At 39.6% G+C, this 26431-nt stretch overlaps 1 protein-coding gene and 1 long non-coding RNA gene across 2 annotated transcripts in view; both read right to left on the minus strand.

Moving 5' to 3' along the window:
• Positions 1 to 26431, minus strand: part of tmem132e (transmembrane protein 132E) — a 409943-nt gene that overhangs the window by 350247 nt on the left and 33265 nt on the right. The window lies entirely within an intron of this gene.
• On the minus strand, positions 4131 to 6174 carry LOC120733966. The gene is made up of 2 exons (XR_005695927.1): positions 6019 to 6174; positions 4131 to 5986 (listed from the first exon to the last, which is right to left on the minus strand). It is a non-coding gene; the product is annotated as an uncharacterized LOC120733966 (long non-coding RNA).

Raw genomic sequence — 26431 nt, forward strand, 5'->3', positions numbered from 1 at the left:
TTTATTATGAGAGTAGGTAACACTGAAAGCTTCTGCTTACATAATTGATGAGCTGTTAGCAAGTTAAAGAGACAAAACATCTTATTTACATCTGCACTGAGCTAAAGGATAACTGTAACAGCTGTTCATTATCACCAGGGGGCAGTGTCACAATCAGGACAGCATGCAAGTGTTTAATTTTTCACTCTGCATCGGAAATTCATACAAAAACACGTTCTATAAATCCTCCATTCCCCAACAGTCATAGGCCGAGGAGCGGGGTACGCCCTGGACACTTATGCAGTAACACAATTTCCATATTAAGGTGGAAATGGTAACACTAAATAGTTGGGAAGATTACCATGGCAACCTCAGAAGCCAGTAATCTCATCCCTAATTACTGAAGTGAATATTTGCGTTATCAGGTTAAGATGCTAATGCAGCATATATTGTTTCTTTATCCGTCAGCTTGGTTTGGCATGTTTTTCACCCTTCGGTCCCACAATTAGGTAAATTCAGCTGTTTTGAGCGTGAACGGCAATCATTTAAAGCAGGCATGAAAATCACAATCACTAAAACAAAGCGGTAAGGGAAAAGGTTAATGTAGAGCAACTGCTACATCCTACACAAGGTCGAACGCATCGGCGGCACGTGCAGCCATATATGTGTTGTCAAATCAACTCCTCTTTGCAATGTCACAGGGTGAACAATATTTTTTCAACATCTTTTCTCATTTTTAGAGTTTCAAGAAAAGCATTCTGAAGTTACCACCTGTGAGACGGTGATGTTGTTTTTAATGATTTCCACCTGTTTCTAGAATACAAATGAGGAACAAATGAAAGCACGGAGAAGAACTCCCACGATGAAATGGGATAATAATTTAATTTCCCCTCACTGACAAGCTCTTAGTGACTCTCAATCACATGTATGGCAGGCAGGAAAGGGGGACATGTGCGGTGGGGGGGGGGGGGGCGGAGTGGATGTGTCACCGTCTATTCTGTTTCGAACTTGCACTTTCTCTGCTGAACTCGAATAAAAACGCAAAGTTAATTGCATCCTCATCAAAACCTGAGACAGCTGCATTTAGTGCAGTCGTCGCACGAGTACATTTGCCACTTCATCTCTGTCAAGTGAGACAAATATTTACTGAGCCAGGCGCTTGCCGTTACAGGCCGCATTGTGGGGGATAAACAAAAGATCAAGTCTCCGCGCAGAGTAAGCCTGAGGATGTCACTAACCGAATTCACAGAGAGGATGAATGATAAATACTTAAGTGGAACATGGCATGCTTTTCTACTGAATGACAGACCAGCGCAAGAGAAACCTTTGTCACCCTCCTGCACCCTGGCATCTGATGTTCTCCGTGTCTAATAAATGGCTGAAAGAAATGTCATCTTTACAGTTTGCTGCTTCTCTACAGTTTATCTATGAGGTGCCAGAGTGGATGAACACAGCACCAAATCACCGGCAGGAGAGATGCAAACAACCTGACTGATATCATCAGGGGGAAGTGTATAGTGCATCAGAGAGGGCGTGCATGTGGAGCTCCACTGCACCATTCAAGTCTCCAGCAATATGAAAATAAAAGTGCAACACTGATTTTTGTCTTTACATCTGTAGCTGCAAGCTCATAATCCGAAGCTTGTGTGGGTGCCAACGAGACTGGCAAGACACTACACTTGCATGATATCAAGACTTGGACTTCAAAGTCATTCATGTATTCGCCAAACTCTTGAATACCAGACAGGAGCCTATGCCTTCTTATTTTTCAATAGTGGCATTAAATATCTGCTCAGACTCTTTTTCTTTAAACAGTTTTTTATTAAAATGCTAATTATGTTTATTGTAGAATATGATAAAAGTGCATCCAGTCCGATAACAAATTAAAATGTTAGAATTTAGTTAATTACTTATCGAGCTATGTGAAAAAAAATAACGTCTTAATAGAATATAAGGTACGGTTAATAAAAGGTAAAAACTGTTAGTTTGATCATCTTTAGGCACCCTGTGTTGCTTTTGGAAGCCTGTCATTGCTCTCAGAGTACTTTATGTCAGCCGTCCCCAACCTTTTTTATGGTTTATGTCCGACAATATTTTCACCCTGAAAACCATAAATTTCACACCAGAGCCTCAACTCTTGTGGCCTGGTACCAATCGACTCACGGACCGGTACCGGTCTGTGGCCCGGGGGTTGGGGACCGCTGGTTTATGTGTTGTACCCCTTCATGTATGGATGAATATAAGCACACATTGTTGTTCGGCATGCTTGAAGTGTGTGAAAATATCCTCCATCAGGACAACTTACCCTATCATTATCCTCAGGAAAGACTAAAGAAAAACAAAGACTTTAAGGGTGCAGACCTGACACTGAAAACCCAGAAGCCCCAAGCACAGGGTCCAAAAGTATCAAAAAGGAAGTGGTTTTAATGTTGTGGCCGGCTGGATCAAATTTGTATGTAAAAACACAATTTTTTGTTTTAAAAACTTTGGCATATTTAAAAAACTTTAGTGCTTTATGGTGCTTGTACCATCATGCTGCACAGGTAAACTGTTATCTTCAGTTTTCTGATATCAGGTTATAATTATCTATGGTTCCGCTTTCACATACCTACATCCACATGAGCGACTTTTATCACAAAACAGTCGTTTTTCAAAGTCTCTGTATGCTGTAGCATAATATTTTTTTTCCTAAATTGGTACTGTGTACCCCAATCTTTGGAAAACAGCCTCAGACCAACTAGTCTAGCCCAATTAAAGTGTATTGTTTTATATCTTACAGCAAGCGTTTCTGAAGGTCTACTGCATCCTGGCGTAAAGGCAGAACTCAAAATATATCTTACTGTGAAAAGACAAGTGTCCTACAGCCACTTTCTACACAACAATTTCAAAAGACTTTGTACTTCAGTGCCGGGAAGTTCAGACAGTGGTTAAAATGAGTGCTTTGGCACCTTTTCTATGCTATAACCCAGCTATATCCAGGCAAAGAGAAAGAAAAATCAAAAGCTTAAAAAAAGATATTCATATGGAAGAACAATACCAAAGAGAGACTGTTCAATCCATAATCCTTTTCTCACCCAAACGGAGCACACTCCCAAATACTTCCTACCTGCAAGCCTTTGCTAAGGGTGAGCAAATAATACGCAAGTCTGTTCTTAGTCGCTTAGATAAGATTAGCCAATATAGCTGCGAATGAAAGATAAGTGTAATTCCTCATGTCTTGGGGAAAGACTTCCTGCAGAGTCCCAGTGGGCTGACCTGCAGCTCAAGCTTCCCGGAACGCGACTAGCTATGACAGATCAAAGACACCAGCTGATGACTTTGCTGTATATGGCAGACAAGTTGTACACAGTACAGAAGCCACATGGAGGTATGCACCTACTGCTTTATGCTTGCATTGCTGCATTACAGCAATGCAAGCGATGAGGCCCATTAGCCTCGTATTGTTCAATCCTGAGCTCGAGCCATGTAGGTAGGTGGTAGTTTCTCCGGGCAGATTCACATTTCCTTTGTGGAATCACGGGGAGAGGGAATCTCATTCAAGTCAACAACATGGCCGCCCGTCTTCAAGCTGGCCAACAGCACAATAAACAAATAGGGAACACCTGCTGTGCGACGAGCTGCAGAGAGCCACGAGGAAGCTTTTCATCAGGTTGTAAGCAAAAGCAAACGACAGCCATCAATGAAGCTCCAGCCCTACATCTTTCCCCAAAAAGAAACAAACAAGAACAGAGATATCTGTTTTCATATCAAACACTTAACAGACTGAAAAAGCAGGCAGATTAAAAAGCTTCTCGAAACAAACGACGACAAGTGCAGCGATGGACCCGTTTTATTACTCGGGGCGTGCTGGCAAACTTGCATCATTTGCCAAGAGATAAGACAACAGTCTTTCTTCTCCTCCACTTCGAGTAAACAGAGCTCTGGAGCTATTTTATCCAACATTCATTCCACAAGACTATTTACTCTGGAAGCTGGCACACTCAATTATGGTTGAGGGCAAGATAAACCACAATACTTCATTCTAAAACACCTTCTCTTTGTGCTATCAATACATCGCAACAAAGGAGAGTGAAGGGTGCAGCTGTTTTGATGGCATGTAACTTTATCCTGACAGTTACACATGTCACAGGCTTTTTTCTTTTTTTTTTTTGCCCCACGGTTCTTTCACTCTTTAAGAACAATTTCAACCAAGTGTCAAACCTGGCAAAACTGAGTAGGGATGTCTGCTGCACACTCACTCATGTTCTTCTGCACACGGCTATGCCACTGTCTTCTAATACCCTATAGTATGGGCGCACTGTAATTTGTCAAGGCATGAGCAGCTCTTGTAAAACTTTCCCTGACATGGGAAATGGGAATATGAAACAGACAATGTTCATAAATATGCAATGAGTGTTCTTAGCGATGACATTGCCTGTATTTTCCCCATTATGTTATGATACTTCATATCTGACATTGCTATATAAAGCCTATATGCTTGTGTGTGTAATATATATATATATATATATATATATATATATAAAAATAAAAGATGTCAACTATCAAGCCAAAAAAGATGCGTATTAAACATTTATATTTATATAGTACAGGTATGCAATATCTGACTCTAATCTGCAAATGCAGCATTTAATAGAGCTCGAGGTGCTTAAGTGATTTATCAGTTAATCAAAGCAGACATCCTGCTTAAGCTTTAATCACATTAATCATATTTTTAAGCAGACAACCACAGTAGCTTATTTACTCACTTCCTTTGTTTTCCTGTCCTGCAAGCGCTTATGCACACTGAAATTCCAACAACATTAAAAGGGAGACAACCAGTAATAATTAACCAGTAACCAATAACCAGTTACTTTACTTTTTGGCTTTATTTGATGTACGTCTCAGGTAAGTTGTTCCGAGAATGTTGGCGAGCTCGCCACTGTTCCTCTGTGGATTTCAGCAGTCACGTTGTTTTTAAGTAATCTCAGACTGACTCGATGATTTTCAGTCCTCTGTGGGTCAGTGAGATTCACTGAAAACTCTTAATGTATATCTGGCATTGTTCCAGGTTTTACAAGTCTATAAATATTTCTTTTAAATGTTGTGAAGAAAAAATCCACACATATAGGCGCCTACAGTATGACTAGACCTCGCAGAAGCAGGAAAGAAAATTTAAATAATACTTTCAACTTTGACGCTCGGTTTGAATGCAACACAAAAAAAACCCCGCCTTGATTGATTATTAAAGACTTGTTTGAATTTCAAAGTCTCTAAAATTCACTCAACAAGACAAGCGCAAATTTCTAAATCCCCAAAGTCTTTGTTCTCGTGTGCGATTCAAAATATGGATCCTTCAAACCTTTGTTGTATAAAGTTGACAATAACACTGTTCCCTCAAGACTGCAACATTTTAATTTATTCTTTTCTTTTGACTGGGACCTTTAAGAACGCTAGCTGCTGCACATGCTGTGCAGTTGATCCACTGATTGTACTGAACAGTGTCCGCATTTAGTTAGTATATACATTAAATCAGCAGCAACTACACAAAGTTAAAGAACTGCTATTGGACCTTTCTCTTACTGCTTTGTTGCAAACTATTCTCATAAAGTGAGTGAACACTGGGCAAAGCAGAAAACCTCAATCCAGTTCCTACAAACAAGAGTTTTAAGCAACAGGAACAAGTGTGTTGTGCAGAGATGGGCAGTTACTGTAATCTGATTGTTTTTGAAGTAATGTGTAATGTAAGGGATTACTATTGCAAAAGAGTAATCTGTGTATTATTTCCCGTAAGCACGCTGCGTTACTGCATTACTAAACCGTGATTGTTTGTGAGAGTGTCTCATGACGTACGAGCGTGCGACGTCCGTGGCAGCAACAGACGTGTGCAGATCAACAATGGATAATACGGAGTGCGGGAGAGAGGACGGCCATGCAGCTTTTAAAGCGTGGATGTACTTACATTACTTTGAGTTTGATTCCGTAAAAAGCAAAAACATTTGTGTCCGCTGTGCCCTGCACCAGGGCAAACCTGCACCAGGGCAAACCTGCACCAGGGCAAACCTGCACCGACCCAACTCCTGCTAAACAAGAGCAACAGGACTCAGTGCAGCTGAATCTTTGCTTTTATTTATTTTCTGCTGTGTTTTACTTCATCTATTTGAAAGAGTGAGTCTAAACACAAAACATGATTTTATTTTATATGCTGGAATATGCAGAAAATAGGTTTAAATGTTAAACAAATTTCTTCAAGTAAATTACTGTAGCATACAATTTCATTTTTGCTTGATGCAATGCACATACATTGAAAAAATGTAAACTAATAAAACAAGTTTTAAAAAAGAGACTTTTTTATTTGATTCGATTTTATATGATGGATTTTGCAAAAAAAAAATTGAATTGGGCTGAAAGGTCTATTGCTTTATAATGTATTCAGGTTGTGTATCATGTTTGTAAAAAGTAACTAAGTAATAAAGTAACTAATTACTTTTGAAAATAAGTAATCTGTAAAGTAACAGGATTACTTTCTTGGACAAGTAATTAGTAACTAACTGGTGTGGCATCAGTGCTTCTTGGCTCGCTGTGCACAGACCATCCAAAAAGTTTGTACAACCCATCAAACCCAACGCACAGTTTATGACATAGAGTCACTGACAAACCCAACGCTTCATAAATGATTACCGTCTGCAATACTAGCACGATGTGATAAACCAAATTCAGTAAGATCAGGACAAGAGATCCGGTTTTATTCATTTATCCATAATTAATTAGAATCTTAAAGCTTTTATTCTCCTAAGACTTAGGTCTGAAACTGAAAACATTTTTAGAAATGCTGAGCATAGATGGTGTGATATAATCACATGCCGTAACGATCTAGGGCCATACACCCTCTAGTTACAATCCAGTTACTAACCAGTTGTGTTAGACTCGGTGCGAGCCACGTAAGCATCAGAAGGTAAAAGTCAGACATATAGTGCTGTAATAATTTTCCTGTGGCTTAAGGTCAATTATAAAAGTTAAGAGCAACCGTGGGGAGAAAATGACCTGAAGGATGACATTTCATGTAAGGCGAGATTTCAGCACTCACTCAAAAATTGAGAGTCGAATCTAGTGTTTCTACTGAATTGAGAAGCTCCTTTCATGACTGATGGGTCATGAAAGAGGAGAGTTGAGAGTAGGTACATTGATGATCAGAGTGTTGGCAGAATCAAGAATATTGCCCAGCGAGTAGGGCAGACCACGGCCTGCAGCTATGGATCCTTTTGAAGTCGCGTTCGCTGACATTAAGCTTTTGAATTTGATAACATTTCAGCACGACAGCTGTGGAAGCAGTGAAGTAATAGTGTAAGCTGGAAGAAAGCAGGATGACAACGAGTACGTGAGGACGTCGCAAATAATGGCATTCTCTCTGTATGCAGAGACGTTCTTACTTTAAACGCTTCTCAATCTGGCCCTTGGTGCAGACACCTCAGCAACAAATTAAAACTTAGCAGGATCCTTTCTCCTATATTTAATATAACTACACTACGGATGGACAAGCGACTGTTTTTATGCGGTAAAACCATCGTGTGCCTTGTCGCTACCCAATCCGTACCGGAAACCCAATCGGTACCACGCATGCACAAATCCTACATAATGATGCTAGTTCAGTTTACAATAGGGCTCATTCGCTCGGCCAGCAAGTGACAGTATCCTCGTACACTGGGGAGTAAACTGCCATTAAACAAAACAGGAGAAGAAGAGAACATCTGCACATGCGCGTTTTTGTCTATATTGAATTGCAATTATATTGAAATGTTTCATTACTGCAAACATTTTAAGAGATACTTATTATTGTTAACATCTTAACAGATGGTCTGACCCGTAACTATCGTAAAAAATGCTTTGAGCGGAAGTAGTGGCCTTTCGCACATGCGTGGTGCCGATCGGGTTTCCGGTACGGATCGGGTAGTGACATGCCTCCGCCGTCCGCTTGTTTATTTTCCACATAAATCTTTCACAATAAAGCTGAAGATCCTGTTCAGATTTTTCAAAATAAACCGAATCACGTGAAATAGTATGCAGAGTGTTTACGGACGAGAAGCTAAAAAGAGCCGTCAGGTGCTAACAAATAAACCTTAGGACAAGCTTTTTCCCCGAAGCACGCCGTGTAATAAATACTCAAAGAAAATTGCAGCTGTTCAACTTATGTAGCACTCGACTCCAGGTACACGACGCCCAGCTGAAAACACTTCACGCAAGTCGAGTTGCTCCAGATTCACAAAATTGACAGAAAATGTAACATTTTTATGATATATATCGTTGTCGGGACGATAAATTTCTTATATCGGGATATGAGATTTTGGTCATGTCACACAGCCTTAATTGTTTTTTCTGTAATCTAAGTCTCAAAATGAATGCCACGTAATGGTTGCCAAAACTTCTGATGGAGTACTGACAGTCACAAGTGTCATCACAGAGGTAGCAAAGAATAAGTTTGATCTCTAATAGTTCATTAACATTGCAAAAGGGCATATTATAGTTTACCGAACCCAACAAAATGGCAAGAGAAACAAAAGCAGAGCAAAAGATGAGTCTTAAATCTACTGATTGAGACAGAAAAAACAAACGCCACACCACTTACTGCCCCATGTGTACTTTTTTTGTGGTGTGGTATGACTAATTTCCAACAGTTTTGATAATTGGCATATTAAACATAATAGAGAGAATATTTTGTCATGCAACAGCAAGAGAGCTTTTATTCGAGTTTACTGCATCCTGTTCACAGTGAGTAATGTTCAGAAAGACTGTACTGTTCATCTAAATCAGTCCAATCGATTAAGCATAATTATATAAAATAAAATGAATTCATAGAAAAATGCCCTTTCTGTGTTGCATTCCATCAGTTTTCTGCCTAAATTTAAGAGGAGAGATTTACATTGTGCAAAATTTACTTAAAACCCAAGAACCTGAAATAGCTTTCAAGATGGGTTTCTCCTAGAACAGCATTTTCATTCTCTTTCATGTGGAACAACCCTCCTCTGGGGTGGAAAATTGAAATTTTAACAGTAGCAAATCACTGTCTCCGCCATCCTCTTTTTCCCTCTTCCTTTCCTTGTCTACTGTTATACAGTAATTTGACAAAGTGAGTTGCAGAGCATGAACAACACGGCCAAACAAGCAGATTTTACAATGAAGAGACGCCACAGAGCGAAGATTTAACTGACATAAAATAAAAAATATTATACAAATCCAGTCATTGATACTTAGCTGCGTTAGTTGGTGGCTCACGGGGGTCTATATTCCAAGACATCTTATTTGCCAAATATGAAGGCAAAGGTATTGACTGTATCTTATACAGAAAACTCTTGTGTGAGCAAAATATAGAGAGGTTACATATTGCGATTGACTCCTGGGCAGAAAAACAGATTCACTCTTCACCTCTAATTTCACAGGGTGTGTGTTAGTGAACTGTGGAAAAAACTGCTGTTAAAAAAAATAAAAAAATACTACTGCATACAGATGGGAAAACAGATACAGTGAGGATTGAAGGACAGATGGTTTATGTCACATATGGTTAAAGTGTCTGTTTTAATGCACATCCAGTTAGAAATCATGTGTACGTGGGTTTCTTCGTGTGTTTCATCCACAAAACTGGAGTAATGCACACCAGTTTTGTTTTAAAGTGATGCATTATGAATAAAATATTTAATAATGAATGGTAAGAGGTGCACTGAGGGGGAGGTGAGCAGGTGTCATTTGAATAAGAGCAAATCAGTAATAATGACCATATCTTTACGTGCGTACATGATTCATTTAGAACTTAAGACTTTTATTTGTTCAAAAAAACAAACAAAAAAAAACCCAAAACACACACCCCCCCTTGTCTTCATGTAATCCCTCCTAATCTTTTCAGGTACACCCCCACACAACAGACAATATCTTTTTCCATTTGTTCTGTTCCAACAGCCTTTCAAGAGGCTGGAGCTGCAGAGTAAATCCTCCAGTTGGAATTTTACTTCTAGCAACAGCCACAGCGTAAGTGATCACAAACATGGCAGTCCTCTGGATAAACAAACAATACAAAGACCTAATCAGTGTTTCTCCTTGGTTGAGCGCTTTCAAGAAGCAGGTGTTTTCTCCCTGGACCACCTCCCAATACCCCACACGAGGGTAATTTTACCCTAGCCAGGACTAGCTCCCACATCATCTGGCTTTGACATTTCGGATTTGTCGGCATCTGTGGTTTTAGACAAATTAACCGTTTTGATGCAGGATAATATGCTGTCATCCACTAGTTATCTTCTGTAATACACACCGCTCTATTCCCCCCTCCCTACCTCGCACACACACAAACAGTGACAGCCACAGACTGGAGTCTGGTGACCGAGAGAAATTATGAGACACCAAAACTGACTGCAAAAGGAGACTGACAATGCAGTGAAATGAAATGAGGGCACATAAATTAGGCAACTATAGTATATTAAGTTGTTTTATTATTCTTGTTTATTTTACTCTCTTTGGCATCTTAATGGATTGATAACAGAAACTGCTGTTGCCTGTTAAAACTGTTGCTTCCCAATGTGGTGGAGGTGGTGGGGGTTACCTTCGGAGAAGCGGAGCATATGGACGTTAGCTAATTGCTTTGCAGTTTAGGATGCTTTTTATTTGCCTTTACGTTAGGTTAGCGGAGCTGTGACACAAATGCAGTGGATTAGGGAATTAGCAAGTGTCACAGTTGAAGCTATAGAGAAGTTAAGTTTAAACTACGGTCTTCTGTCAATCATTGCTCACTGCTTTCCCACATAGGAAGTTAAGTATTTTTCAATTAAGAGACTCAAAACACTTGACATTGTTGGCTTTAGGTAGATTTAACAATAAAATTGTGCATATGTACACAAAAGTAGTTTGTGAAAAGATCTTTTATGCACAAAATTTTTTAATTGGCAGAGCATCTACAGAGATCACATTCGCTGATGAAATTTTTGTTTACCCACCACTGGAGGGGTTCATTTCATGTTGCTGACACTGAAATTTCCTTCATTAATTATTTTATCTAAACAAATGAGAGGCAAACAGTATATATGTTTAGGGAAATTAAGCTTTGGAATTTATTAAGTTTCATTTTACAGATGTAAAATGTATCCAATTATTTTAGTGGCAAAAAGGCCTTAATATATCCCGCTCATGTATCGTCTTTGAAAGATATGCCAGGGAGACCTTTGCACAGATATTTGTGTCATGCAGTTTACAGCTGAAGGTTACAAAGGTTATTAGGGCTCTCCTGCCATTCTCTGTCTAAACCCTGGAGTTAGGAAAGACCATAGCTATCCTTATCCTTAAGCTATCATTTTATTATTGTCACCAAATCCCTTAAGACGAGCTAAAACAAACCATGCATTAGTCTGTCAAGACTTTCTGACCTCTCTCTTTGACATTCAGCCAGAAGCACAGCTGTTCCTACAAGACACAAAGGCTAAAACCTATTCAACAAAAGTGAACCTTGGGCGTTTGTTTGCTCTTCTTGCCATTAAGCTACAGCACAGAGCACAAAACTGATTATCAACATAGTTGCAGAATCAAACATAGATTTCGCAGACCATCTTCAATCAATGACCCTGAAGCAACAACATGCTAATTACAAGAGTTCAGTAGCAAAGATTATCATACGGTGACAGTTCTAGTCAATTAATGTATTGTAACTTTTTAAATTATAACTAAACTTTTCCAGCTAACCACATAAAGAAAAATGTTTATCAAACTAACATTTAAAAAAGAAGGAGACATAGAAGGAGACGCTGCTTTTTTTACTCTTTGGGATGACGACATTTAACAGGACAAACACTGTAACTGGATACCAATCTTGTCCTTTGCACCTTAACTGTAATTAAATAATTTCATTGTCTCAACCTTGTTAAGCTGTCTTCTTGCTTTCTAAGACTTAAGCAAGCATTTAAAACAAATTTACAAAATTAAATGAAAACAAATACACGAACCGGCCATTTCATTACACTTTAATACACAGATTCAATCGACCAATCATATGGAAGCAACTCAGCGCATTCAGGCATGTAGATATGGTCAATGATAACGTGCTGAAATTCAAACCAAGTATGGCACGACTAAGACAAACAGGCCTGGCTCATTAGGGAAAATGCTACGTTTACATAAACTAATTTAAGTGTTCAATTTTAACTTTACTTTTCTAGCACATATAAAACAAATATAGTTGACCAAAGTGCTTTGCAGCTGTAAGAAGTGTTGCTCAAGGTCGTAACTTGACAAGGCCAGCGCCTACTAACTTCTCATTAGTCATCATACAACGAGTAGTTTCTCTTTAAAAATCATAAAAAAGAAATTGTTTGAAAGCACTCGCTGGATTAACCAAAGCTCAGAACAGTAGGAAAGTCCAAGGAACGCAGTGAAGATCTAAAGAGGAGAAACGTCCGTTTACAAAAGCTGGAAGTTGGTTTTTGCAATGGCCTTCCCAAAGCTTCTATATAAACATCGATTGCCCTCTACTAGAACGGGCATTGCACTAGTAAATCCCAATCAAGATCATCCAGTGTTGTAGCAACTGCAATGACAAGACCAAATGCCTGAGTTTGGCCTGTGCTAGAGGCTAATCGCAGTTCATATTTTATTTTCCCTCATGCTTAAAAAAAAGAAGAAAAAAAGGAAATATACCCCGGCCTGAGATAACTGCAGGGCCATCTTTTTTTTAGTCCTTTCTGTAGACTAGACAACAAGTCATATCCCCCCAAAGAAAACATTCTTATGATAGCTGGAGAAAGGAGATGAAAAAGGAAATTAACAAAGGCCAAGCGTCAGTCATCGCCAACAGCACCAGTAATGAAAGCTCATCGGCATGCTGCTAAATCTACACTTCTATCATCTACCAGTGCTGCAGGAAGTATGACACCAAGCACGCTTCTAATGACTAATTAGATGCATCGTGTGGACTGACTTCACACACAATACATAATATAAGTGCTCATCGGTGACCCCCATGATAAATATCATTACACTTTAGAATGTGTAATCACCAGAGAGAGATACTGCGTTGTTTAGATACAGTTTGAGATACATCGGCTGTCTAAATATAAAAATGAAAGACAATTTTCTTCCTCTTTTAATGCGTTATGCAATCACTTTCTGAAAGCAGGAGCCGCTTTAAAGAGTGCACTTTAAAAGAGGAAGAGTGGGTTTTTTTCCCACCTTTTTGCTTTTGCCGGCACTTGGGCAATTTACCAGATAACAGATTAGAAATACAGCTTTACTTACAGTAAAGGTTAGTTAAGGTTATTTGTACAATATTACTCCTTTATATCCATTTTATTGTAATGGTGCATTAGTATTTTATATGAAGCACTTCTCAGCACATCTGAAATCACTGCAGGGATGCACTATCCTCTTTGATAAAATTGAAATTTTCTGTTTTACTGGCCTGGCAATCAGCTGCTAAACCAGGCGTTCGACGCGCTACAATTTCATCAAATTTGTCTCAACATCTTCTATTCAAGATGATTCCGAGTCACTTTAACACAGATCTGTCACTATTGGTTGATTGGACATTGGTTGATTTCCTCTGTCCTCCTTGTGGTAACCTTCTTCAAACACGCTGATTAACAGGAAGCATTTCAGCTGCCTGATGTCCCACCATAATCAGCATGGTACGGACAACAAAACCACTTATCCTGATGAGGTCATTAATTAAGCAAATTCATTCATTCATTATAAAATGTTTCAGCTTCATACGAACTTGTATGCACTTGAGCAGATTCCATGTGATCTGCAGTTGCAAGCATAACGACAAATCCAGCAGATTTAAGATGTAAATAAATGCAACAATATGCCAAAAAACATCTCAGCGGTTCATCCGCTCTGAATGAGAAGCTGTGCTCTAACTAGTACTGTCAGCGTGACGTTTCTCTCATGTTTTATTTTGCAGTTATTATGTTCACAAGAATATGTCTACATGCAGATGACACTGTGACAAAACACGTCGTCCCGCCTGCCACCTAGCATAGCGGCGGGACATTAAACATGGATCATGTCCTCAAAGTAGGCCACTGCAGCTCCCGACACCTCCAGAAAAACTCCTCACGCTGATGTTTCGGCGCTCCAACATGCAATCGAGCTTAGAGCTGACGCCTCATGCTGCTTTGATACCTCAAATGACACTCGGAGCAGACTGTCGCATTTCAAACTTCTACATTTTAAACTTTTAAATGTGCCCTTTCTGCAGCACACCCCTCTTGCTGTTGATCGTCAGGAAGTAGATGAATATGTGGGGGTTGCTTTTTGGTGTAAGAGCAGAGAGCACAAATCTTTCAGCACATCTAAAGGATCACGGCTCATGTTCCAGGATGGCAACGCCTCTTAGACAACGTGTCTCTTTAATTACTTAATTAGCAAAGTTTGTGTCTCACACACACACACACACTTCTTATTTTTGGCAAATGATGTCAGGTACTGTAGCCAATTAAAACAAGATAAGATTTAAAGTAATGTCCAAGACTGCACACCAGATCTACTGTAGCCAATTAATTTTTTTTATTAATTCTGTCTCTAAATGAATAATCATTAAAGGGCCAATAAATCTTTGCTTTTTCAGGTGTCAGTAACCAACTTGTTGCCATTTTTAAGAGCAAAGGTAATCTTTATCCACAAACAAGTTGGTAGAGATTAGTTAATCTTGGTAAAAGGGAGTCTAAGGAGCTTGGAAAGAAAAGCCTCTGGACTTTAAGTTTCTAAAACACGTTTCACCTCTCATCCGAGGAGCTTCTTCAGTTCACACCCTATTGATCCTCTGCCTAATCACAGGGGTCCATGACTCTCTTGGACAGGGGTGTCGAACTCCAGGCCTCGAGTGCCGGTGTCCTGCAGGTTTTAGATAACACCCTGGGTCAACACGCCTGAATCAAATGATTAGTTCATTCTCAGGCCTCTGGAGAACTGCAAGACACGTTGAGGAGGTAATTTAGCCATTTAAATCAGGTGTGTTGGATCAAGGACACATCTAAAACCTGCAGGACACCGGCCCTCAAGGCCTGGAGTTCGACACCTGTGCTCTTGGGGACACTCCCATAGGGAGTCACATTTATGTTTTTATTCTGTGCCTCTTTTTTTTTTTTTTTTATTGTGTGAAGTGTGTCTTGTGCAAACAGACCCCGATGAATAAACCAATCATGCATAACTAGTGACTGTAGTGCAACGACACCTAGCATCAGATGGTGTGGGGGACTCTATTCCTAGGATGTAAAATAAAGTAGTTCCGCTCTTGCACTCAGTTATGTCTAAGGTGTCCGTTATGGCACTTTTGAGACGTGAAGAGTTGCTCTTGTGAAGGGTTTTATTTTCATTTAAATCACAACCTTTTCCTTAAACCAAAGCCAAGTAGTTTTTAGTGCCTGAACCTAACCAAGGAGTGAAAAAGAAATGACTGAAAAAGTGTAAAAATGTGCTAAAGGTCCAAATGGGACCTCAACTATGGTCTCATAGCTCCCAAAGCTGCTACTTTTGCCAATCTCCAAAGTCAAAAGACACGTTGCACATAACGATGAGACGCGATGATGATCTTCTCCTGTAAGCTATCATACTGTATATTGTATTCTATACATCTCATCTTTATGCTTTCAAATAAAACGAGCAAATCTTTATTTCTATGAAATGTGGAGTATTTTGGGCTCGTACAAGCACATCAAGCAAATACAGCTAAACATCCTATGACAGGCTTAATTCTGAGGGCACAAAGTCAGCACCCAGAGTGGTTTTTCCACTTAACTGGCACCTCATCAACCCCTGCCCTCTTGTTTACTCATGTTTTGCAAATGGCAAACGATACACTGCGCACTAAGCTCTAAAAGTGAGTGACAAACACCTCTAAAAATACACCGACTCGGAAAGAACTTAGCCTCGCATAAACACTTTGAAGGGCACCATAAGAGTTGCATACTTTCAAACAGTTCCACTTACGGCCCAGATAATGTATTCCACTAAAGCAAAGCAGTCCGGCTCATCAGTTCAGACGTGACTTTAATGTATAATCTCAGATTCTTGATTTTTTTTTTCCCACTCCCCTATCACTGTTCAGAAGGGAGCTGCAGTCTCTAAATCCCAGCCCAGCTTCAAAGTGCTGAACAGTCTGGCCTCTTGAGGTTACTGTTTTACAACTCATTGGATACTATGTCACAGTCCTGCGGTAAGGCCGCAAACATGCTTCCGCTGTGCCCGTTTAAACCACGCTAAAACGCCCGCTCCATCCTTGGGTGTTTTGACATTTCAGTAATTAACCCATTTCCTCTTTCTATTTACAGCCCACCATACCATCGCAATCATGTTACATTGCTTCAGGTAAAGGCACACTCAGCTTGAAACCTATTGGGACATTTTTCCCTTTGTTTCTTTTTTTTTTTTCTTTAAATCACATACTAGGATCGAGGGTTACTTAATACCTGTGGGGAGCAGGATAGCTTCTGTGGAGAAAAATACACAGCTGTGAAGTAGACCAAGCAATAAATTGAAAAATATTCAAGTATGAGTGCATTCTTTGAATGAATCCCATCCAAAGAGCACACATAAAACAAAAACTAAAATAAAGAAAAAGACTGAGCCTTTTTTTATTTTAGACCAATGCAAAGCAATGAAAAAAAAAAAAGTCGTGTCAGCCACACTGATGTAATTTCCTTTAATATTCAGTAATATCAAAAACGGATTATGGGAAAAATGAGTGACACCCAAACCAGACATGCATTTCTTTTGACAGACATCGCTGAGAGCATATTAATATGGATTTATCGCCGCCACAGATGGCTCACGCCATTTATTCCGCTCTTTAATGACCTACAAAGGCTGCAAGCCTGGTGGTCATCTCATTGACTTAAATGCATCATGTCAAAATGTTACATTGCTGCACCTAAGCTTCTTATTCATGAAATTGAAGCTATTGCTGAGCATTTCACTCATGGGACTCATGAGCTCTTAAATCAGCCTTTGGAGAGTATCATATGGGAAATGTGGATTACAACCAAGCAAATTATAGCTCCTCATTGCTTCAGCAACACAAGTTAATGACTGAAACTTTTTTTTTTTCTTAATGCGTTTCTCACATCTGCAATTTCCAGTGAATAAAAATAAGTAATTAGCCATTTTAGGTGAGCAGACTGAGAAATAGCAAAGAGAAACTGTTTGGGAGATACAAACGAATACTTTAAAATATATACATGTATGGTCACCTAATTCACAAGTTCATGTCTCACAGAGTTTTACATACTGCTTTATATCCATTCTAGATAAATATAGTATGCATCTGCATTATAAACAAGCAGCTAGGCTATCCCAGTGTAGAGTGGGTAACTGTGCTCCTCAACCATACATCAGGCTGCTACAAATTCAGGGAATTTAAAAAGAAAAAGAAACATTGTGATGGTTCAGAATCAATCACTGACATTTTATGAAGGTTTAAACCTTTAAATACAATTTTGCTGCACATACAATGACAATAAAGGGCTATTATATGAAATAATTGCCAGTATTTTTGTTTGTTTTTTCTGGAAAATTGAGTGTTTCTTGAATCTTCTGACAAGAAGATTGTGTTCCAGGATGGCAACGTCTCTTTTAATATAATAACATTATTAATATTAAAAATATTCATTTGCATCTATTCGTTTTGATTTGCTACATCTTACATTTTTTGCAATTTACATTGAATTTAAAAACGTATCGTGCATGAACTGGGAGCGGGGAATCACAATGATGATGTCGAAGTTTCAAAAACTCTAAAAACCTCATGCATCATATATAATATGTAATACGATACGCTCGGCTTTACGAGCCTAAAATGATCTTTACCCATTTTTAATCAAAGGAATTTATTTTTGAAAGAGTGCATACTGTCAGCTGCTTTGTGCAGCATGTGTCTACTTTGTCGTTTGATCATGTTTCCATAGTCAAGTTTTTCTTTGATTGTGAGGCATAACAAAGAGAATCAAATGAGATGCAAATGAATTCTCAATTTGACATTACAGACAGATTATATAACATCACAGTACATGTTCAAATATGTCAAATATTATTGCAGTTACAAAAACTAAATTATTGTTATTAATAAACTGTCCCATTTGTTCGCTTGATTCTACTGACAGTGTCAGTTTTTTGTGCAATTTTTAAGTAACCTCCACAGTGTTTATTCTAAATCTAGCCTCTGAGGGTTTATTACAAGTTGTAAGAAACTTTAAAAAAGAAAACGAAATCACACTCCGAAATCAGTCAACTCCTGGGTCTTATATCTTTAAGAAATATTAGAAAACAGACTGCACTGTCAGCTGTGTATTCCAGTCACTACGTTTCCTCTGACATGTAAAATTAAAGTGTGATTTAGGAGAAAAAACAAACATAATGAATTTTGCCTTTAGCTCAACACACAAAAACAAGTGAATTGTTGAAAAACAATAAGCTGATTTGTCTTAAGATTACAGGCGAGATTTGTATCAGAAATGTCATTCTCCAGACAGCTGGCCTTAATACCCCAAAATCACAGAAGAGGGCAAGGCTACAAATGATGAAGCTCCAGAGTTTGGACATGTTTTTTGGCATCTGGCCAGCAAAATCCAGAGCGATTTGCAAAGAGAGCGGCAGTGAAATACAGCTGTGCTGCCAGAACTGCAAATAACTGACTGCAAGAAACAAGTCAAATCAAGACAGCCACGACACATTTTAAGTTATGACTGTCACCACTAAACACAGCTCAAAGCCAGCTGTGAGAGGAGGTTGTCGTGAGGCTTACAGCCGCTGTCAGTGAAGAGTGGAAGATGTTTTTAAAAAAATCTGTTTTCGTGATTTACAGCATGCACATAAAGAAGCTTTTACTTGTTTAATACTTTTCAATGAATTTTGTTGCAATTTTGCTTAAGTCCTGGACTGCAATTCAGTTGTGCTTATTCTTTCAGATTTAATCAAAAAGAGCAACTCGGGATTGTTTTCTTACTTTAACCTCCTAAGACCCGAACTCTTCCACGTCATGCATTTTTAATTTCTCTTTGATATTTGGGCTGATTGGGGCCCAATGAATGTAAAAACAAAGAATTAACAGATTTTTACCTTATTTTTGTTTTTATGAAAAATCAGAGCCACATATGAGGATATTCGTTTAAAATATTGATAGAACAGTAGCAGTATAATGTCCTCGTAAGTGGATATCAGGCCCTTGTAGAGCAAAATTGAGTATTTTGGTCTAAATAACCCAAAATGTGATGTCCACATATGTGGACGCCAGATCCCAAGAGGTTAAAAGGAACTCTGTTTAATCCAGATAGAGTTTGTGCTTAAAAGTACCATTTTTCTTCCAGATGCATTGTACGCAAACTGGTTTTTTGAGCTGTACGAGTTTTGATAAAAGATTAATGATCAGAATCAATCTTAAGAATGTTAAAAGTTCCCTTCTTATAACACTTCAATTATGAGTATTTTACAGGTCCCGAGAGTTCAAATGAACTGCAACTTAAAAAACACACCAGCAAACAGAAACACTGCAAAAGCACACAACGCACAGGGGAAGCGATTTTGGGGATACAATAATGTGACGGAACAGCTGCAGAAGTGACAAGCTAACAGTAAACAGCTAATCGGGACCATAACTATGCACATCATCTGAACCTTTTCCTCCCTCATAACACAGGTGAATTCCCCGTTGCCTTTAACCGTGCCTGAGTGCAATTATTGCACGTTTTGGGGTTTTTCTGTTGTGTTTTATTTGACTTCCGTTGGCTTTTGCATGCTTTTGCAGCATTTTCCTGCTTGCTAGCGTTTTCTTACGTTGCAGTGCATTTGAACTTAAGGGCCACCGTAGAATTCACCTTATGTGAAACAGGTAAAATATGACTGCTCGTAAGACAAAACAAGATATTTCAAGACATCACCTTAACTTCATAGAAGGTGAAAGCAAATAATTATTTAATTAGTTGTGTGATAATACTCCAAAGATGTAACACCCTAGTGCATTTCACACTTTAATAAACATCTCTTCTCCCTGTGTTTCCCCTGCAGGTCAGCTAGAACATTAACAAATTATTGAAGCAAACTAGACATATGCACAGCTGCATCGTTTCAACAACTGGGTAATATCCATCCACTGCACTAAACACACAAGTCAAATACAGGTTCTCACACTCTGCTGCATCATTACAACATTTTAAGACACTGCTCTGCCATCAGTTTAGATAAGATCATTTTTTCCCCTTGGTCTTTAAGTTGCATCTGCAGCTCCAGTACTTCTGCTTTAGCTTCAAACTATCAAGACTATATACTGTATTGTATGTACTGCATCAGTGCATGCTTTTATATCTCTGTGTAGGCACAAGTACAAAGGAAACACTGGTTCACAAAAGGTTCTATTGGGCAAAAGCGCCACATGAGCCCCGTCAAAAGCTCCACAGGAGCCCTTACAAAGCTTAACCGTACAACGACTTTAGATCAACAATTATTCTTTGGATTGTGTGCAGCATGAAAGGGTTTGCATGCAGTCACAATATTGCAAAGACATATCAAACTCTGCAGTTAACCTGAGCCCTAGCAATCTTTTCAGCCTTTATTGGATCACTGTTTCAGGCACAGTGCGTACAAACTCAGCGCAGTTCCAGCAACAGTACACAGGCCTTTAAATAAAATAGCTTTGATGAACCCAGTGTACACTTCCCAGCAACAACCATTAGTCACTAGCTAGTGAAACATTTAGCCAATAAGATGAGACTATAGTTTACTGGAACTAATAAATAAAGGATTGTTTGCTATCCTCCCCATGTGGCCAGAAATCTATGAATGCAGTTTTAAAAAGATTTTGGCATTAATATAAGAAGCCCCAAAATATTTAGATATTTCCCAACAGAGAACACAAGTTATCACCAATCATTTCTGAGCAGATTTAGATCACAAACTAAGACGACTGCCTCCTGGTTTGGTTTTGGCAGCAGGCTTCATTTTATTTCAGGCTCAGTTGAGCATATGTTTTTAATGCTCTACATTTAATCAGCAGCTCTTTTTTCCCCCTCCTTCCCACAAAAATTCAAAGAAACGGCCCGAGCCTGAAGAGAGATCTCTCTCAGTTTTGCCCTCAAATCGAAAGTACAGCTCCCGGGATTGTTTTACAGTATTGGTTATTTAAAGGAAGCTTTGTGCTTTTTAGGAAACAATTAAGTTCTAGGCATGCCATTTGCCACAGTGAGCGATGCTTCAGAAGGGGAGAAACTTGTGCAAAAAAACATTATCGTGCCACCAGTACCATATTGTCATGAGAGTCTTCTTGTTTTCTAATTGTGCAGGGATTAACAGCAGACATTGCTCCAGCAAATCATATGTGAAGAGTGTGGGAGAAAATGAGAAGTAGCTTAAGTGGGTGAATGACTGAGAGAGCAAGTGTGTACATTACAGAGAGAGAGAGAGATTTTTTTTGGGAGGAGGAGAGTGCAATAAATCTAGGACAGGCACTGACTGCAGGGTGAGGGGTGGGAGGGATAGTGAGGTAGAGAGGATTTCAGAGAAAAGAAGGCAGAGCTGAAGAGGGAGGGATATAAAAGCAGTCAGGAAAAGGAAGAGAGCCTCAGATGCATAGTTTCATTGTGAGGTGGCAGATTTGATGTATATTAATCCTTCAGAGGGACAGGAGGAGCTCAGACTTTAGACCAATGTTGTAAGATTACATGGCATCCAGCGAGTTTTCCTCAAACTCCTAAAAATGTCGGCCCGAGTATGCCCACTGATCCATAAGAGTCTGTGTCTTTACTACTGTGCTGATTTCGATTTTTTTCCGCTCTTCCTCTGACCAGAGGAATCAATCTGCTGCTAGAGTATTTTCCTCTGTCTGTAAAACTTTCCTCTTCAAGCAGTAGGAGGCCGTAAAACCAGAAACCTATTCTTTCCAATGAATAGAAGATTGTTTCACTGTCCCATGATAGTATAGATGTCTTCCTCTGAAGTCTTTCCACCCTCGCAGAAACTCAAGTGTGAGGTAGTTTCGTTCAGAAAATGAAAAGTGACTCGATACCGGCTGCTTTTTGGTCCGAAAACATTAGCAGCGGCTTTCACAACCCCATAATGACCCATTTTTTAGTAAAGCAAAAGCCTATTGGAAAGCTTTTACAGCAGACAATTTTATTCTGTATCTCTACTTGTAAAACCTTGATGCTATTTTAAACCAACCACAGCTCTAACCAATAAAGCTGCCATTAAAATGTCGGATAATACATGATAGAAAATCTTACCGACTTGTTCTTGTACGAGGTGGCTCCTGATCTTAATATAACTGGGGGGGGGGGGGGGGGGGGGGGGGCTTTTTGGCCAAGAAACTGAGCAATTTTTGAATGAGACCACCTGATTTATCAACCACACCAATTCAAACTTGCTAAAAGACCTATGAGTGGCCCAAAAGTTTGCAGCTGCTTTCTAGACATTTACAATTATAGGCTGCTTAAAAGCACTCCCTTAACAACTTACTGCCTGAAGTTACAAATTGTCTCCTATTCACTCATTCAGAGGCACCAAAGGGAGCAGGCCTGCTATGAAAGTATCCCCTGACAGTAGGAACATCTGGGCAACTTCTGGCATGCACAGTTAAGGCACTGGCAGGTGTTGAGTGGGCCAAATGTAGCTCAGAAGTCACGGAGCAGACTAGGCAAGGGTTATGGCATGTGTACAGGAGAATGTAACCTAATTGTGACACAACCTAACATCTGGCCCATATAAGGTGGAGCGAGGCTGACATAAGGCGCAGAGACCTAAATGTATTCCTCATAAAGCTACACACACATATTCATCCAAACATTCACTGCCATTTGAGGATGGCCGTGTGTGTTTTGATCAGCAAGATGATCAACTCACTGCACTCGGAGCACCTTTATTACTAAAACCTTTATTCTGGTGATTAAACCAGAAACTGAGATGCAGCTGCGGTTTTAGCTGAAATGCAACAAGCAACATCTGAATGTAAACACAGTCACTGCAACACAGAACTATTTGATTAGACTCCGCGGCAAGCAATTAAAAAGAAGAAAAGAAAAAGAAATGGTACCAGCAACTGATTTTGTTCCTTTCCTACATCCTGTAATGAATAAAAGGAAAACTCCCTCTTTCAAGGTGTCCAGTGCTTGGCAGGCTTGGCTTGAGCACAGTTTGTTTCCTTGTCTTAATGCCTGTCCAGTTAATTTAACTGCAGCAGCTGAGGCTATGTGGATGCCTAATTAATGGTCCAACTCTGGCTGGAGACATTGTGGGCTGTCTGCAGAGAGAGCGGCCAGACTCTGGGCATGAAAACTGCTCTCAGAGACAGCTCCAGCAGCCACTCGACCACTTCTGACTGTATTGACTTTGAGCTTCTCGGCTTTTCAGCTGCCTCTGGGTATTAAGGTATTAACAAATCTTTGTTGTTGTTGCTGTGTTTTAAATACTTTTCATCCCCACAAAGCTTCTTGAAAGTGTCTTAGATGATAAACTGCAGCTTAAAAATTGCTGAAAGTTTGTGTATGTTCTAATTTGTATCTATAAAATAAATTCAGCACAATGTCTCCTAAGACCAACAACTCTGCCTCGGTGCTGAAATGTAATGTGCTATGCTATGCTCCTTTAACCACGGGATATTGCTGTAGACCAAGTTGTCCTGGAGTGAAAGTAATCAATCTCTTAAATGATAAATGGCTGTATGCATACATATGTATATACACAGGGCCTTTATCCCAAAAAACTCACATTTACGACAAAGGGTGGCAGCGAGCTTTAATGCAAGTTGCTGGCCTGTCCACTGGGAGCATTTTGCAGTTCAGTGTATAGCTTAAGGACATTTAGAGGGTATGTATTAAACTGCCACCCTCATGATTAGTGGACAATCCACTCAATCCCCTGAGTCCCAGCCAGCGATCATCTATTTTAATGCAAAGAAAATAAGTTATTCAAGATGTCGGATGCATCAGAAATTTCCTAACCAATGATTCCTTTCAGTGTCCTTCACTGCTGCAATCTGGCATCTGCCTCGCTTATGATCTTAACAGCCTGATCTTTTCAACGTCGTGTACTCATAACTAAAGCAGTTGTGCTCAACTGCATTTTGCATGTTTTTGGAAACAAAAACATTGTTAGAATATCTGCAACAACATCAAACCGCTAAGACCTCAATATAATTCACCACCACCTTATTACTGCCATTTATTTCCAAAGTGTCATGAACTCTATTGATGAGCCTCCCAGATTCCAATGGCTGGGCTAAAATTGGTGGAAATGGCTTGTTTGCTGGATGGCACAAATGCTCCAAGAACCAGTTCAAGACCTATAATTTTATGGGATCTTTGGTCATTGGTCGCCATCTTTCAGTCCTTTCAAAGAAATCAGAGTTTGTGGGCACAGCCCAAAGCTGACTAAACCTCGGTAGCTGTATTGATGATCCCAAGCTTGTCTTAAACTTGCAGACCAAGGCTACGTCCACACGTACACGGGTATTTTTGAAAACTTCAGTTTTCGTTTTAAAAAATAATCCCGTCCACACGTAAACGCAGAAATGAAGGAAAACGCTGTTAGGAACATGCCAAAGCAACAGGTGGCGATATATTCCTAACCGTGTAGAAATGTTGGCCAATCAGAAGTCTAGAAGCCTCGGTGGGAAATAGTAAACAAAGCTGGGGCATAGAAGCAGAACCGAGTCGTATGTGTGGAGGGACAGTAACTGTGTGTGTATATGTAAGCATTTAAACACTGCAGAGTAAAATTAACAGTAACAGTATTGTAGAAATTCATTTCACCGAAACAATAACGTGGCGCACAGTGTGACGTCAAAAAAGGCACACACCTTTGACGCTGCGTTTTCTGCGTTTTTCTCGTCCACACGTAAATGCAAAAACGGAGTTTTCAAAAATATCCACCCTGGCAGGCGTTTTTAGAAATCTCTGTTTTCAGTGACCGAAAACGGCGTTTACGTGTGGACGAAAGGTGCAAACGCATAGAAAAATCTGCGTTTTCAAAAATACCCGGGTACGTGTGGACGTAGCCCAAATGGAAAAAAGCCAGATTATCTATCACCTAACGGTAATGGCCACATGCAAAGCGTCAGTGCTGACAGGATGAAGGAAAAAAAACAAACAAAAAACCTTCAAAACGCTTTGTTATATTACGGGTCTTATTGTTGCATACTTTATCCATTAGAAAGTGCTGTGCAACTTCCCTGTTGGCATCACATGTTTAGTTTGAAAGAAAATAGTCAACATACGCTCCAGCTCTAATTGACAGTGACCTTGATAAACACCAAGCCAAATACACTAAGCAACTGTCAAAATGTATGTAATGTATATAATCAGTGTAATTACCTCAGCAAGAGTGGTTTGTGAATGCTGGAGAAAAAGTAACACATCATCAGCATAAAGACAGATTTTATGTTTTACATTCTTGCACTTCATATGATTAATCACTACAGTCTGTCTAATTTCTGGTACTAGTGGTTTAATAAAGGTTGCATACAGTGAGTGGGAGAGTGGGCATCCCTGCCGGGTGCCCCTCTGGAGACAGAAGCTGAAAGATGTTTGGTCTTTGTCCTGACACGTGCTGTTGGGAAACTGTATTTGTCACCAGATTATTAACGAGTTTCCAAAACCTAAATTGCATAAAGTTGCAAATAAAAATTTGGGGTCAACAACATTTGGGCCATATACACTGAGAATGCATAACTTTTTGTTATGTATAAATAATTATTAGAAATCTCTGTGAAATTAACATTTTCTTGTATTAAAGTTGCTCCTCCTCTTTGCTTAGAGTTACAGTAGCCTCAGAACACATTAGGAAACAGCGTCATGTAGTAAGACAACATCTGCCTGTAGCCTCTTCTCTCTGGAGCAAGCGCCACGCACAGCACGAGTAGACCCGAGTGGTGCTTGATTATATCTCTGATTATACGAGTGAACGTTAACTTATATGAGGGAGTGTGTGTGCACCTGTGTGTGCGTGAGTCGTATATGTCTGTGTGCGCTGTGAGGCCGTATTGGATGTGCTGACGCCGAGTGCTCGAGCGTGCAGATGAAATAATCTTTGTGTGAAGATCGAGGGTGCAGAAGCAGAAAAAAGGAAAGAAAAACTAATTGGGAAGGGGTTGGAGGTGAGCGGGAGTGAAAAGAATAACAAACAGCCCATAATCTTAGAGGAAAGCTGTGTGTGACTAAGTAGGAAAACAGCTGATCTGTGCAGTGAGAGTAGGGAGAAAAACGAAAAACATACAAAGGAGCAAAAGGGTTGGAAAATCACTGACGGTGGATTTATCCGATATGACGTCACGTTGAATTAACAAAGTGTCATGAATAAGCTAAATCGACAAAACGGGATGAGGAGGAGGATTCTTACATCAACCGGGGAGTGGTGCTGAGGTCGCAGTAGAGCAACTGTCAAAATGTTTCTGTAGGCCTATTACAAAACACCAAGAAAGTACATGTTCCCCCTGCCCAGGTTTCTTTTAACATAACAGCAGACACAATGA

This window comes from Simochromis diagramma, unplaced genomic scaffold, assembly GCF_900408965.1.
Source record: "Simochromis diagramma unplaced genomic scaffold, fSimDia1.1 OVJJ01000216.1, whole genome shotgun sequence".
NCBI lineage: Eukaryota > Metazoa > Chordata > Actinopteri > Cichliformes > Cichlidae > Simochromis > Simochromis diagramma.